The sequence below is a fragment of the Bubalus kerabau genome, chromosome 14 (genome assembly GCF_029407905.1).
Source record: "Bubalus kerabau isolate K-KA32 ecotype Philippines breed swamp buffalo chromosome 14, PCC_UOA_SB_1v2, whole genome shotgun sequence".
In the NCBI taxonomy this organism is placed as follows: Eukaryota; Metazoa; Chordata; class Mammalia; order Artiodactyla; family Bovidae; genus Bubalus; species Bubalus kerabau.
The window spans coordinates 261,776-276,543 of NC_073637.1; the positions used below are offsets into that span (position 1 = coordinate 261,776).

A 14,768-nucleotide genomic window follows, 5' to 3' on the forward strand; every position below is an offset into this window, starting at 1 on the left:
ACTGAGGAATGGGCTCCTCTAATTCCAAAATAGTTCCCCCAAAACACAATACAACAAACAAGATGTAGCACTCCTTCCCTTAATTTCTTAGAGAATTCACCCACACAATCTGCATGTGGAGTAGAGTTCCCTTTGGTCACATCTCCTCTAGCATTCGTTATTGACAGACTTTGCAATGAGGACTATTCGAACTCGTGGAAGTGGTCCCTCCTTGTAACTTGGAGTTGAGTCGCTCCAAATATTAGTGTTATGGAACAAGATGACATTTTGGAAATGCAGAGAAATTCTATCATCTCCCTGCCCCAACTGCTCTTGTATTTTTCCATCATATTGAATATATGATCACATCCCTTCATGCTTGTTCCCCACGTTAGTCTCTGATGTCTTTTAGCTGGAATGCCCTCTGCACTCTTTGGCTTCCATCCCATAGGGCATTTTTCATTTCTTGAATGTTCTAAGTTTCCCTGGTCGCATAGCCTTCCAAGATGCTATTTTCCCTGCCTGAAATTCTTCCTGCATCTTAACCCTGGTTTACGTAGGTTCAACCTATGGACCTCAACTCAATTGTTACTCTGAAAAGCCTTCCCTGACACCCAGGTTTTGGTGAGACAAGAGGCCCCTCGATAAGTTCTCAAAGGATCTGCCTGTGATGTATCATTAGATTCGTCTCAGTGAAAGCAGGAACTCTGTGTCTGCTTCTCTCCGCCTTCTAGTTCCAGAAACTTATTACATGCCTCCCAGCTCATCGTAGGTGCTCAGGATTTACTTAGTGTGTGAAACACAGAAAAGTTCTTGGAAGCGTCAAGGTGTCACTTGGCTCGGCACTTTTGATCTCTTTGTATATTTGGCGATTCAATTCTTTATTTCCTGGGTTGACGTGTACACTATAATCAAGGCACAATCTAAGGCACTAAGACATATCCATAAATATAGGTTCTTGCTTTCAAGGAACTCGTACAGCAGATTTCTACAATTTAGGTTCTTGCTTTCAAGGAACTCGTACAGCAGATTTCTACAATTTAGGGCTTTTCAAATGCTCTACAAGAACGTGAACGTTGAGTATGATCCATTTTCACTTCAAAGAAAGATATTTTGATTTCCATAGAAAAGGTGGAGACCTTGCAACCTTTAGTCCAATACTTATACCTTGACCATTTCAAGCAAGTCTTGTGGTTCCTTCTGGAGGTGTGTGGCTCTTGCAGAAATGTGAAGATCTTCCATCGTCCTCAGACTTTGGTGTCATTTGCAATCATAAAGAAAGCTTCCAGATATAGGTTCCAGACCACCACCACACACAGTCAGTAGCCAAAGGAGTAGATTCCAGGAATATGCGTTGTTAACCAGCATCACCGTTGATATTTCTGCTGCACACTCAATGCAGTAGCAAGGGCCTGGATTGTCCACTGGGTCTCATGTGGAATGGAAAGAAGGGCTTCCCCCCCCTCCCAAACATCCACCCCACTCTTGACAGCCTTGTGACTAGAAACGGGCCCCAAAACAAGAATCAGACAAACCAGATAAGCCCAGATGGTAGTCCATGAGATGAAGGAACTAAGCAGCTGGTTGGGATGGCGCCAAGGGGAAAGGTTGCTCTTTTTGTCTCCCGCTCTACTCCTTTCTTCCTGGACGCCTTAGGGGTTCATCATGGAGATTTGAAATAAAGTTCACCAAAGTCATATGTGTTGAATCAAGATTTTGCATTTCACCATCTCTCAAAAACGAAGAGTGCTTAACCTGCACAGGTTTCTTTCAAAAAAGTCAATTGCTTTTCAGTTCTGGGGTTTCTCTCTTGCCTTGTTCAAGTAGCCTTAAGAGTAAAAATCAACGAAAACTAAAGAAAGATTCAAAAATACCAACAAAGGACACCTTCTGTTTCTTCAATCATCTTTCCACTTAGTAGCACACGAGCTCTTTTCTTTGTATTTTGCCTAGGGAATTCGCAATGTGCTGGTTCAGATGGCAAGGCATCCGCCCGCAGGAGACTCGGGTTTGATCCCTGGGTCGGGAAGATCCCCTGGAGAAGGCAATGGCAACCCACTCCAGTATTCTCGCCTGGGAAATGCCACGGACAGAGGAGCCTGATGGGCCGCACTCCATGGGTCCTATAAGAGTTGGGCTCAACCCAGCAACTACGAACAGAAGTATTTCCAAAGACCACACTCGTGTGTGTGTGTGTGTGTGTCTGTCTGTGTGCCTGCCTGTGGTTCGTCTGCTCTCTCAGGAAGGTCGGGTGCTTGGCGGGCGGCGTGGGGACAAGGGGGGCGCCTCGGTAGGGCAAAGGGGCGGGGCTGAGGCGCTCCGGTCGACCGCGCCTCCGTGGCTCCCGGTGGGTTTGGGCAGCGGGCAGGTGCCGGGCAAGTTGGGCGCTCAAGATTCGCTGCGCCTAGGCCCGCAGGAGGTTCAGAGGCCCCCGGGCCGCGGGGATCGGGAGGCGGCGGGCCCCGAAGACCGACACCTCCGGGGTCGCGCGGCCCTGGACAGCGAACGGGATGGGGGGGGGGGAGGCCCCGCTCAGCCAGCGCGGCCGGGTCTGGAGTGGCCGGGGGTGGGAGGGCGCCGAGACCTCCGCACCCCTCAGCCCACCCCCCAGGCCCCGCGCGCACGCACGCACGCCCTCCCGGTCACTGGGGGGTCCTGGAAGCCCATCGGGCCCCCGGGCCCGGCCAGGCGGTTGCTGGTCTGGTGTTGGCGGTGTTCGGGGGCCGGGCCGGCGTCAGCAGGCTGGAGTGCGGTCGCGGGTCGTGCGGCTCAAGTACAGCACGGCCCCCCGAGGAGAGGGCCGGCCCGTTGGCCCGACCTGCAGGTCAGAGCGAAAGGGAGGCGAAGCGCAAGGCTCTTAGGGCGCCCCGCGGCGGCCGCGTCCGTCTCCGGCCCTACCGGCCTGAAGGCGCCCGATCTCGTCTGATCTCGGAAGCTAAGCAGGGTCGGGCCTGTTTAGTATCTTGGATGGGAGACCACCTGGGAATTCCGGGTGCTGGAGGCTTTTTTGCCTACCAGAAGAGGTCCTTTAGCCCCCGCCCCGCGTCCCAATTCTTGGACCCACACCCCCCTCGCCCCCCCGCCCCCCCCGCAGCCCCAGCCCCTCCCGGGGCGGGGGGAGTGAGTGGGTGGCCGGGGCCCCGACTCCCGCTGCAGACCTGGGTTGCCTCCCCGCGGCCCGCGAGCCCCTCCGCATTCGCATTCGGCTTTCAGGAAACCAGACGACCGGCCGTCCCGTCTCCCTCTGGGGCTCCTTTGGCTTGCCTCAGGCAATCCCGGGGCTTGCACCGACTCCAGCCAGAGCCCCAGCCCCCGCCCCACCCCCAGCCTCGCAGGCGATCGCGCATGCGCATGCGAGCGCGCGCACAGATCGATGTGCCCAAACGGGGCATCTGGCTTGTTGGCTTGGACTGGGGGTGGATCTATGCCTGGGAGTGGGACTGCTGAACCATAGGCTACTTCTACTTTTAGTTCCTTCGCGAACCTCCATACTCTTTTCCATCCCGGCTGTACCAACTCCCATTCCTACTCAGCGTGGAGGAGAGTTCCCTTTGCTCCACAGCTTCTCCAGCATCTGCTATGGACAGACATTGCAATGAGGCCCAGTCGGACTCGGGCGAAGTGGTCCCTCCTTGGCGTTTGGAGTTGAGTCTCTCCAATCATTAGTGACGTGGAGCAAGATGACCGTTTGGAAATGCAGATGCAATTCTGTCACCATCCTGCTCCAACGGCTCTTGTATTTTCCCATCATATTGAAGATACGACCAATTCCCTTCATGCCTGCTCCTCACGTTCTTCTCGGATGTCTTTTCCCTGGAATGCCCTCTGCACTCTTTGGCTTCCATCCCATAGGGCATTTTCATTTCTTGAACGTCCTAAGTTTCCCTGGTCACGTAGACTTCCAGGATGCTGTTTTCCCTGCCTGAAATTCTTCCTGCATCTCAACCCTGGTTTACGTAGGTTCCACCTATGGACCTCAACGCAATGGTTACTCTGAAAAGCCTTCCCTGACACCCAGGTTTTGGTGAGGGTAGAGGCCCCTCGACAAGTTCTCCAAGGATCTGCCTGTGATGTATCATTAGATTCGTCTCAGTGAAAGCAGGAACTCTGTGTCTGCTTCTCTCCGCCTTCTAGTTCCAGAAACTTATTACATGCCTCCCAGCTCATCGTAGGTGCTCAGGATTTACTTAGCGTGTGAAAGACAGAAAAGTTCTTGGAAGCCTCAAGGTGTCACTTGGCTCGGCACTTTTGATCTCTTTGTATATTTGGCGATTCCATTCTTTCCTTTCCTGGGTTCATGTGTACGCTATATTCAAGGCACAATCTAAGGCACTAAGACATATCCATCAGTATGGGTTCTTGCTTTCAAGGAACTCGTACAGCAGATTTCTACAGTTTAGGGCTTTTCAAATGCTCTAGAAGAATGTGAACGTTCAGTGTGATCCATTTTCATTTCCAAGAAAGATCGTTTGACTTCCATAGCAAAGGTGGAGACCTTCCGACGTGTAGTCCAATACTTAGACCTTGACCATGTCAGGCAAGTCTTGCGGTTCCTTCTGGAGGTGTGTGGCTCTTGCAGAAACGTGAAGATCTTCCATCGTCCTCGGACTTTGGTGTCATTTGCAATCATCAAGAAAGCTTCCAGGTATAGGTTCCAGACCACCACCGCACACACTCAGTAGGCAACGGAGTGGATTCCAGGAATATGCGTTGTTAACCAGCATCACCGTTGATATTGTTGCTGCACGCTCTATGCAGTGGCCAGGGCCTGGATTGTCCACTGGGTCTCATGTGGAATGGAAAGAAGGGCTTCCCCCACCCCCCACCCCACCCCCCACTCTTGACAGCCTTGTGACTAGAAACGGGCCCCGAAACAAGAATCAGACAAACCAGATAAGCCCAGATGGTAGTCCATGAGATGAAGGAACTAAGCAGCTGGTTGGGATGGCGCCAAGGGGAAAGGTTGCTCTTTTTGTCTCCCGCTCTACTCCTTTCTTCCTGGACGCCTTAGGGGTTCATCATGGAGATTTGAAATAAAGTTCACCAAAGTCATATGTGTTGAATCAAGATTTTGCGTTTCACCATCTCTCAAAAACGAAGAGTGCTTAACCTGCACAGGTTTCTTTCAAAAAAGTCAATTGCTTTTCAGTTCTGGGGTTTCTCTCTTGCCTTGTTCAAGTAGCCTTAAGAGTAAAAATCAACGAAAACTAAAGAAAGATTCAAAGATACCAACAAAGGACACCTTCTGTTTCTTCAATCATCTTTCCACTTAGTAGCACACGAGCCCTTTTCTTTGTATTTTGCCTAGGGAATTCGCAATGTGCTGGTTCAGATGGCAAGGCATCCGCCCGCAGGAGACTCGGGTTTGATCCCTGGGTCGGGAAGATCCCCTGGAGAAGGCAATGGCAACCCACTCCAGTATTCTCGCCTGGGAAATGCCACGGACAGAGGAGCCTGATGGGCCGCACTCCATGGGTCCTATAAGAGTTGGGCTCAACCCAGCAACTACGAACAGAAGTATTTCCAAAGACCACACTCGTGTGTGTGTGTGTGTGTGTCTGTCTGTGTGCCTGCCTGTGGTTCGTCTGCTCTCTCAGGAAGGTCGGGTGCTTGGCGGGCGGCGTGGGGACAAGGGGGGCGCCTCGGTAGGGCAAAGGGGCGGGGCTGAGGCGCTCCGGTCGACCGCGCCTCCGTGGCTCCCGGTGGGTTTGGGCAGCGGGCAGGTGCCGGGCAAGTTGGGCGCTCAAGATTCGCTGCGCCTAGGCCCGCAGGAGGTTCAGAGGCCCCCGGGCCGCGGGGATCGGGAGGCGGCGGGCCCCGAAGACCGACACCTCCGGGGTCGCGCGGCCCTGGACAGCGAACGGGATGGGGGGGGGGGGAGGCCCCGCTCAGCCAGCGCGGCCGGGTCTGGAGTGGCCGGGGGTGGGAGGGCGCCGAGACCTCCGCACCCCTCAGCCCACCCCCCAGGCCCCGCGCGCACGCACGCACGCCCTCCCGGTCACTGGGGGGTCCTGGAAGCCCATCGGGCCCCCGGGCCCGGCCAGGCGGTTGCTGGTCTGGTGTTGGCGGTGTTCGGGGGCCGGGCCGGCGTCAGCAGGCTGGAGTGCGGTCGCGGGTCGTGCGGCTCAAGTACAGCACGGCCCCCCGAGGAGAGGGCCGGCCCGTTGGCCCGACCTGCAGGTCAGAGCGAAAGGGAGGCGAAGCGCAAGGCTCTTAGGGCGCCCCGCGGCGGCCGCGTCCGTCTCCGGCCCTACCGGCCTGAAGGCGCCCGATCTCGTCTGATCTCGGAAGCTAAGCAGGGTCGGGCCTGTTTAGTATCTTGGATGGGAGACCACCTGGGAATTCCGGGTGCTGGAGGCTTTTTTGCCTACCAGAAGAGGTCCTTTAGCCCCCGCCCCGCGTCCCAATTCTTGGACCCACACCCCCCTCGCCCCCCCGCCCCCCCCGCAGCCCCAGCCCCTCCCGGGGCGGGGGGAGTGAGTGGGTGGCCGGGGCCCCGACTCCCGCTGCAGACCTGGGTTGCCTCCCCGCGGCCCGCGAGCCCCTCCGCATTCGCATTCGGCTTTCAGGAAACCAGACGACCGGCCGTCCCGTCTCCCTCTGGGGCTCCTTTGGCTTGCCTCAGGCAATCCCGGGGCTTGCACCGACTCCGGCCAGAGCCCCAGCCCCCGCCCCACCCCCAGCCTCGCAGGCGATCGCGCATGCGCATGCGAGCGCGCGCACAGATCGATGTGCCCAAACGGGGCATCTGGCTTGTTGGCTTGGACTGGGGGTGGATCTATGCCTGGGAGTGGGACTGCTGAACCATAGGCTACTTCTACTTTTAGTTCCTTCGCGAACCTCCATACTCTTTTCCATCCCGGCTGTACCAACTCCCATTCCTACTCAGCGTGGAGGAGAGTTCCCTTTGCTCCACAGCTTCTCCAGCATCTGCTATGGACAGACATTGCAATGAGGCCCAGTCGGACTCGGGCGAAGTGGTCCCTCCTTGGCGTTTGGAGTTGAGTCTCTCCAATCATTAGTGACGTGGAGCAAGATGACCGTTTGGAAATGCAGATGCAATTCTGTCACCATCCTGCTCCAACGGCTCTTGTATTTTCCCATCATATTGAAGATACGACCAATTCCCTTCATGCCTGCTCCTCACGTTCTTCTCGGATGTCTTTTCCCTGGAATGCCCTCTGCACTCTTTGGCTTCCATCCCATAGGGCATTTTCATTTCTTGAACGTCCTAAGGTTCCCTGGTCACGTAGACTTCCAGGATGCTGTTTTCCCTGCCTGAAATTCTTCCTGCATCTCAACCCTGGTTTACGTAGGTTCCACCTATGGACCTCAACGCAATGGTTACTCTGAAAAGCCTTCCCTGACACCCAGGTTTTGGTGAGGGTAGAGGCCCCTCGACAAGTTCTCCAAGGATCTGCCTGTGATGTATCATTAGATTCGTCTCAGTGAAAGCAGGAACTCTGTGTCTGCTTCTCTCCGCCTTCTAGTTCCAGAAACTTATTACATGCCTCCCAGCTCATCATAGGTGCTCAGGATTTACTTAGCGTGTGAAAGACAGAAAAGTTCTTGGAAGCCTCAAGGTGTCACTTGGCTCGGCACTTTTGATCTCTTTGTATATTTGGCGATTCCATTCTTTCCTTTCCTGGGTTCATGTGTACGCTATATTCAAGGCACAATCTAAGGCACTAAGACATATCCATCAGTATGGGTTCTTGCTTTCAAGGAACTCGTACAGCAGATTTCTACAGTTTAGGGCTTTTCAAATGCTCTAGAAGAATGTGAACGTTCAGTGTGATCCATTTTCATTTCCAAGAAAGATCGTTTGACTTCCATAGCAAAGGTGGAGACCTTCCGACGTGTAGTCCAATACTTAGACCTTGACCATGTCAGGCAAGTCTTGCGGTTCCTTCTGGAGGTGTGTGGCTCTTGCAGAAACGTGAAGATCTTCCATCGTCCTCGGACTTTGGTGTCATTTACAATCATCAAGAAAGCTTCCAGGTATAGGTTCCAGACCACCACCGCACACACTCAGTAGCCAACGGAGTGGATTCCAGGAATATGCGTTGTTAACCAGCATCACCGTTGATATTGTTGCTGCACGCTCTATGCAGTGGCCAGGGCCTGGATTGTCCACTGGGTCTCATGTGGAATGGAAAGAAGGGCTTCCCCCACCCCCCACCCCACCCCCCACTCTTGACAGCCTTGTGACTAGAAACGGGCCCCGAAACAAGAATCAGACAAACCAGATAAGCCCAGATGGTAGTCCATGAGATGAAGGAACTAAGCAGCTGGTTGGGATGGCGCCAAGGGGAAAGGTTGCTCTTTTTGTCTCCCGCTCTACTCCTTTCTTCCTGGACGCCTTAGGGGTTCATCATGGAGATTTGAAATAAAGTTCACCAAAGTCATATGTGTTGAATCAAGATTTTGCGTTTCACCATCTCTCAAAAACGAAGAGTGCTTAACCTGCACAGGTTTCTTTCAAAAAAGTCAATTGCTTTTCAGTTCTGGGGTTTCTCTCTTGCCTTGTTCAAGTAGCCTTAAGAGTAAAAATCAACGAAAACTAAAGAAAGATTCAAAGATACCAACAAAGGACACCTTCTGTTTCTTCAATCATCTTTCCACTTAGTAGCACACGAGCCCTTTTCTTTGTATTTTGCCTAGGGAATTCGCAATGTGCTGGTTCAGATGGCAAGGCATCCGCCCGCAGGAGACTCGGGTTTGATCCCTGGGTCGGGAAGATCCCCTGGAGAAGGCAATGGCAACCCACTCCAGTATTCTCGCCTGGGAAATGCCACGGACAGAGGAGCCTGATGGGCCGCACTCCATGGGTCCTATAAGAGTTGGGCTCAACCCAGCAACTACGAACAGAAGTATTTCCAAAGACCACACTCGTGTGTGTGTGTGTGTGTGTCTGTCTGTGTGCCTGCCTGTGGTTCGTCTGCTCTCTCAGGAAGGTCGGGTGCTTGGCGGGCGGCGTGGGGACAAGGGGGGCGCCTCGGTAGGGCAAAGGGGCGGGGCTGAGGCGCTCCGGTCGACCGCGCCTCCGTGGCTCCCGGTGGGTTTGGGCAGCGGGCAGGTGCCGGGCAAGTTGGGCGCTCAAGATTCGCTGCGCCTAGGCCCGCAGGAGGTTCAGAGGCCCCCGGGCCGCGGGGATCGGGAGGCGGCGGGCCCCGAAGACCGACACCTCCGGGGTCGCGCGGCCCTGGACAGCGAACGGGATGGGGGGGGGGGGAGGCCCCGCTCAGCCAGCGCGGCCGGGTCTGGAGTGGCCGGGGGTGGGAGGGCGCCGAGACCTCCGCACCCCTCAGCCCACCCCCCAGGCCCCGCGCGCACGCACGCACGCCCTCCCGGTCACTGGGGGGTCCTGGAAGCCCATCGGGCCCCCGGGCCCGGCCAGGCGGTTGCTGGTCTGGTGTTGGCGGTGTTCGGGGGCCGGGCCGGCGTCAGCAGGCTGGAGTGCGGTCGCGGGTCGTGCGGCTCAAGTACAGCACGGCCCCCCGAGGAGAGGGCCGGCCCGTTGGCCCGACCTGCAGGTCAGAGCGAAAGGGAGGCGAAGCGCAAGGCTCTTAGGGCGCCCCGCGGCGGCCGCGTCCGTCTCCGGCCCTACCGGCCTGAAGGCGCCCGATCTCGTCTGATCTCGGAAGCTAAGCAGGGTCGGGCCTGTTTAGTATCTTGGATGGGAGACCACCTGGGAATTCCGGGTGCTGGAGGCTTTTTTGCCTACCAGAAGAGGTCCTTTAGCCCCCGCCCCGCGTCCCAATTCTTGGACCCACACCCCCCTCGCCCCCCCGCCCCCCCCGCAGCCCCAGCCCCTCCCGGGGCGGGGGGAGTGAGTGGGTGGCCGGGGCCCCGACTCCCGCTGCAGACCTGGGTTGCCTCCCCGCGGCCCGCGAGCCCCTCCGCATTCGCATTCGGCTTTCAGGAAACCAGACGACCGGCCGTCCCGTCTCCCTCTGGGGCTCCTTTGGCTTGCCTCAGGCAATCCCGGGGCTTGCACCGACTCCAGCCAGAGCCCCAGCCCCCGCCCCACCCCCAGCCTCGCAGGTGATCGCGCATGCGCATGCGAGCGCGCGCACAGATCGATGTGCCCAAACGGGGCATCTGGCTTGTTGGCTTGGACTGGGGGTGGATCTATGCCTGGGAGTGGGACTGCTGAACCATAGGCTACTTCTACTTTTAGTTCCTTCGCGAACCTCCATACTCTTTTCCATCCCGGCTGTACCAACTCCCATTCCTACTCAGCGTGGAGGAGAGTTCCCTTTGCTCCACAGCTTCTCCAGCATCTGCTATGGACAGACATTGCAATGAGGCCCAGTCGGACTCGGGCGAAGTGGTCCCTCCTTGGCGTTTGGAGTTGAGTCTCTCCAATCATTAGTGACGTGGAGCAAGATGACCGTTTGGAAATGCAGATGCAATTCTGTCACCATCCTGCTCCAACGGCTCTTGTATTTTCCCATCATATTGAAGATACGACCAATTCCCTTCATGCCTGCTCCTCACGTTCTTCTCGGATGTCTTTTCCCTGGAATGCCCTCTGCACTCTTTGGCTTCCATCCCATAGGGCATTTTCATTTCTTGAACGTCCTAAGGTTCCCTGGTCACGTAGACTTCCAGGATGCTGTTTTCCCTGCCTGAAATTCTTCCTGCATCTCAACCCTGGTTTACGTAGGTTCCACTTATGGACCTCAACGCAATGGTTACTCTGAAAAGCCTTCCCTGACACCCAGGTTTTGGTGAGGGTAGAGGCCCCTCGACAAGTTCTCCAAGGATCTGCCTGTGATGTATCATTAGATTCGTCTCAGTGAAAGCAGGAACTCTGTGTCTGCTTCTCTCCGCCTTCTAGTTCCAGAAACTTATTACATGCCTCCCAGCTCATCGTAGGTGCTCAGGATTTACTTAGCGTGTGAAAGACAGAAAAGTTCTTGGAAGCCTCAAGGTGTCACTTGGCTCGGCACTTTTGATCTCTTTGTATATTTGGCGATTCCATTCTTTCCTTTCCTGGGTTCATGTGTACGCTATATTCAAGGCACAATCTAAGGCATTAAGACATATCCATCAGTATGGGTTCTTGCTTTCAAGGAACTCGTACAGCAGATTTCTACAGTTTAGGGCTTTTCAAATGCTCTAGAAGAATGTGAACGTTCAGTGTGATCCATTTTCATTTCCAAGAAAGATCATTTGACTTCCATAGCAAAGGTGGAGACCTTCCGACGTGTAGTCCAATACTTAGACCTTGACCATGTCAGGCAAGTCTTGCGGTTCCTTCTGGAGGTGTGTGGCTCTTGCAGAAACGTGAAGATCTTCCATCGTCCTCGGACTTTGGTGTCATTTGCAATCATCAAGAAAGCTTCCAGGTATAGGTTCCAGACCACCACCGCACACACTCAGTAGCCAACGGAGTGGATTCCAGGAATATGCGTTGTTAACCAGCATCACCGTTGATATTGTTGCTGCACGCTCTATGCAGTGGCCAGGGCCTGGGTTGTCCACTGGGTCTCATGTGGAATGGAAAGAAGGGCTTCCCCCCCACCCCACCCCACCCCCCACTCTTGACAGCCTTGTGACTAGAAACGGGCCCCGAAACAAGAATCAGACAAACCAGATAAGCCCAGATGGTAGTCCATGAGATGAAGGAACTAAGCAGCTGGTTGGGATGGCGCCAAGGGGAAAGGTTGCTCTTTTTGTCTCCCGCTCTACTCCTTTCTTCCTGGACGCCTTAGGGGTTCATCATGGAGATTTGAAATAAAGTTCACCAAAGTCATATGTGTTGAATCAAGATTTTGCGTTTCACCATCTCTCAAAAACGAAGAGTGCTTAACCTGCACAGGTTTCTTTCAAAAAAGTCAATTGCTTTTCAGTTCTGGGGTTTCTCTCTTGCCTTGTTCAAGTAGCCTTAAGAGTAAAAATCAACGAAAACTAAAGAAAGATTCAAAGATACCAACAAAGGACACCTTCTGTTTCTTCAATCATCTTTCCACTTAGTAGCACACGAGCTCTTTTCTTTGTATTTTGCCTAGGGAATTCGCAATGTGCTGGTTCAGATGGCAAGGCATCCGCCCGCAGGAGACTCGGGTTTGATCCCTGGGTTGGGAAGATCCCCTGGAGAAAGAAATGGCAACCCACTCCAGTATTCTCGCCTGGGAAATGCCACGGACAGAGGAGCCTGATGGGCCGCACTCCATGGGGCCTATAAAAGTTGGGCTCAACCCAGCAACTACGAACAGAAGAATTTCCAAAGACCACACTCGTGTGTGTGTGTGTGTGTGTGTGTGTGTGTGTGTATCTCCCTCTCGCCGTCTTGGAGTCTGTCTCGGAAGCTTCATGGATTTCTTCCTCTGTCTCTCCCGACAGCCATCCGCCGGGCCTTTGGTCTGGCCCCGGCCTCTCCCTGGTGCTATGGCTCTGGCTGAGGAGCTCGCGCAGGCCAGCTGTCTCCCATGGCGTGGGTGCGTGCGAGTGTGTGTGTCTGTCTGTGTGCCTGCCTGTGGTTCGTCTGCTCTCTCAGGAAGGTCGGGTGCTTGGCGGGCGGCGTGGGGACAAGGGGGGCGCCTCGGTAGGGCAAAGGGGCGGGGCTGAGGCGCTCCGGTCGACCGCGCCTCCGTGGCTCCCGGTGGGTTTGGGCAGCGGGCAGGTGCCGGGCAAGTTGGGCGCTCAAGATTCGCTGCGCCTAGGCCCGCAGGAGGTTCAGAGGCCCCCGGGCCGCGGGGATCGGGAGGCGGCGGGCCCCGAAGACCGACACCTCCGGGGTCGCGCGGCCCTGAGCAGCGAAGGGGATGGGGGGGGAAGCCCCGCTCAGCCAGCGCGGCCGGGTCTGGAGTGGCCGGGGGTGGGAGGGCGCCGAGACCTCCGCACCCCTCAGCCCACCCCCCAGGCCCCGCGCGCACGCACGCACGCCCTCCCGGTCACTGGGGGGTCCTGGAAGCCCATCGGGCCCCCGGGCCCGGCCAGGCGGTTGCTGGTCTGGTGTTGGCGGTGTTCGGGGGCCGGGCCGGCGTCAGCAGGCTGGAGTGCGGTCGCGGGTCGTGCGGCTCAAGTACAGCACGGCCCCCCGAGGAGAGGGCCGGCCCGTTGGCCCGACCTGCAGGTCAGAGCGAAAGGGAGGCGAAGCGCAAGGCTCTTAGGGCGCCCCGCGGCGGCCGCGTCCGTCTCCGGCCCTACCGGCCTGAAGGCGCTCGATCTCGTCTGATCTCGGAAGCTAAGCAGGGTCGGGTCTGTTTAGTATCTTGGATGGGAGACCACCTGGGAATTCCGGGTGCTGGAGGCTTTTTTGCCTACCAGAAGAGGTCCTTTAGCCCCCGCCCCGCGTCCCAATTCTTGGACCCACACCCCCCTCGCCCCCCCGCCCCCCCCGCAGCCCCAGCCCCTCCCGGGGCGGGGGGAGTGAGTGGGTGGCCGGGGCCCCGACTCCCGCTGCAGACCTGGGTTGCCTCCCCGCGGCCCGCGAGCCCCTCCGCATTCGCATTCGGCTTTCAGGAAACCAGACGACCGGCCGTCCCGTCTCCCTCTGGGGCTCCTTTGGCTTGCCTCAGGCAATCCCGGGGCTTGCACCGACTCCAGCCAGAGCCCCAGCCCCCGCCCCACCCCCAGCCTCGCAGGCGATCGCGCATGCGCATGCGAGCGCGCGCACAGATCGATGTGCCCAAACGGGGCATCTGGCTTGTTGGCTTGGACTGGGGGTGGATCTATGCCTGGGAGTGGGACTACTGAACCATAGGCTACTTCTACTTTTAGTTCCTTCGCGAACCTCCGTACTCTTTTCCATCCCGGCTGTACCAACTCCCATTCCTACTCAGCGTGGAGGAGAGTTCCCTTTGCTCCACAGCTTCTCCAGCATCTGCTATGGACAGACATTGCAATGAGGCCCAGTCGGACTCGGGCGAAGTGGTCCCTCCTTGGCGTTTGGAGTTGAGTCTCTCCAATCATTAGTGACGTGGAGCAAGATGACCGTTTGGAAATGCAGATGCAATTCTGTCACCATCCTGCTCCAACGGCTCTTGTATTTTCCCACCATATTGAAAATATGACCAATTCCCTTCATGCTTGCTCCTCACGTTCTTCTCGGATGTCTTTTCCCTGGAGATTATTTAGTATAGCTGATCTGGAACCCTTGTTTTTTAATTCTCAGCATTACTGTTCTTTGCTCGCTTTTACTTATATTTGTTTTTTAAATGGTTAAATATTGCAGTGTATAGGGTAAAAAAAAAAAAAAAAACTCTCTCTTCCAACAGACTTCCCTCCCACTCTTCCATGTTGTCCAACATTGTAGGGGAAACCACTATTGATAGTTGGGCTTCTCTGGTGGCTCAACCGGTAAAGAACCCACCTGCTGATGCAGGAGACATAAAGAGACGTGGGTTTAATCCCTGGGATGGGAAGATTCCCTGGAGGAGGGCATGGCGACCCACTCTAATATTCTTGCCTGGAAAATTCCACGGACAGAGGAGCCTGGAGGCCTACAGTCTGTGGAGTTGCAAAGAGTCAGACAAGACTGGGCACTTGTGCACTCACTATTATCAGTTTGCTGTATACATATGCAATTTCCATGTGTGTGTCTTAAGTACTGATACATTCATTCACATACATATGGGTATATACACGGTCCAAGATTTTTTAAATTTGTATTATATTTAATTTTTATTGAATTATAATTGACATACAATATAATGTTAGTTTCAGGTGTACAACATAGTGATTTGACAGTTTTTTAATTTTAATTATTTTTTTATTGAAGGATTTTGCTTGACAGAATTTTGTTGTTTTCTATCAAACCTCAACATGAATCAGCC

At 55.2% G+C, this 14,768-nt stretch overlaps 1 protein-coding gene and 4 pseudogenes across 1 annotated transcript in view; 4 read left to right on the plus strand and 1 right to left on the minus strand.

Moving 5' to 3' along the window:
* The window catches only part of LOC129626435 (liprin-alpha-1-like), a 271,527-nt gene that overhangs the window by 15,683 nt on the left and 241,076 nt on the right, over positions 1–14,768 (minus strand). The window lies entirely within an intron of this gene.
* LOC129627442 (uncharacterized) lies at positions 2,864–2,983 on the plus strand (annotated as a pseudogene).
* LOC129627451 (uncharacterized) lies at positions 6,220–6,339 on the plus strand (annotated as a pseudogene).
* LOC129627462 (uncharacterized) lies at positions 9,576–9,695 on the plus strand (annotated as a pseudogene).
* On the plus strand, positions 13,127–13,246 carry LOC129627418 (uncharacterized; annotated as a pseudogene).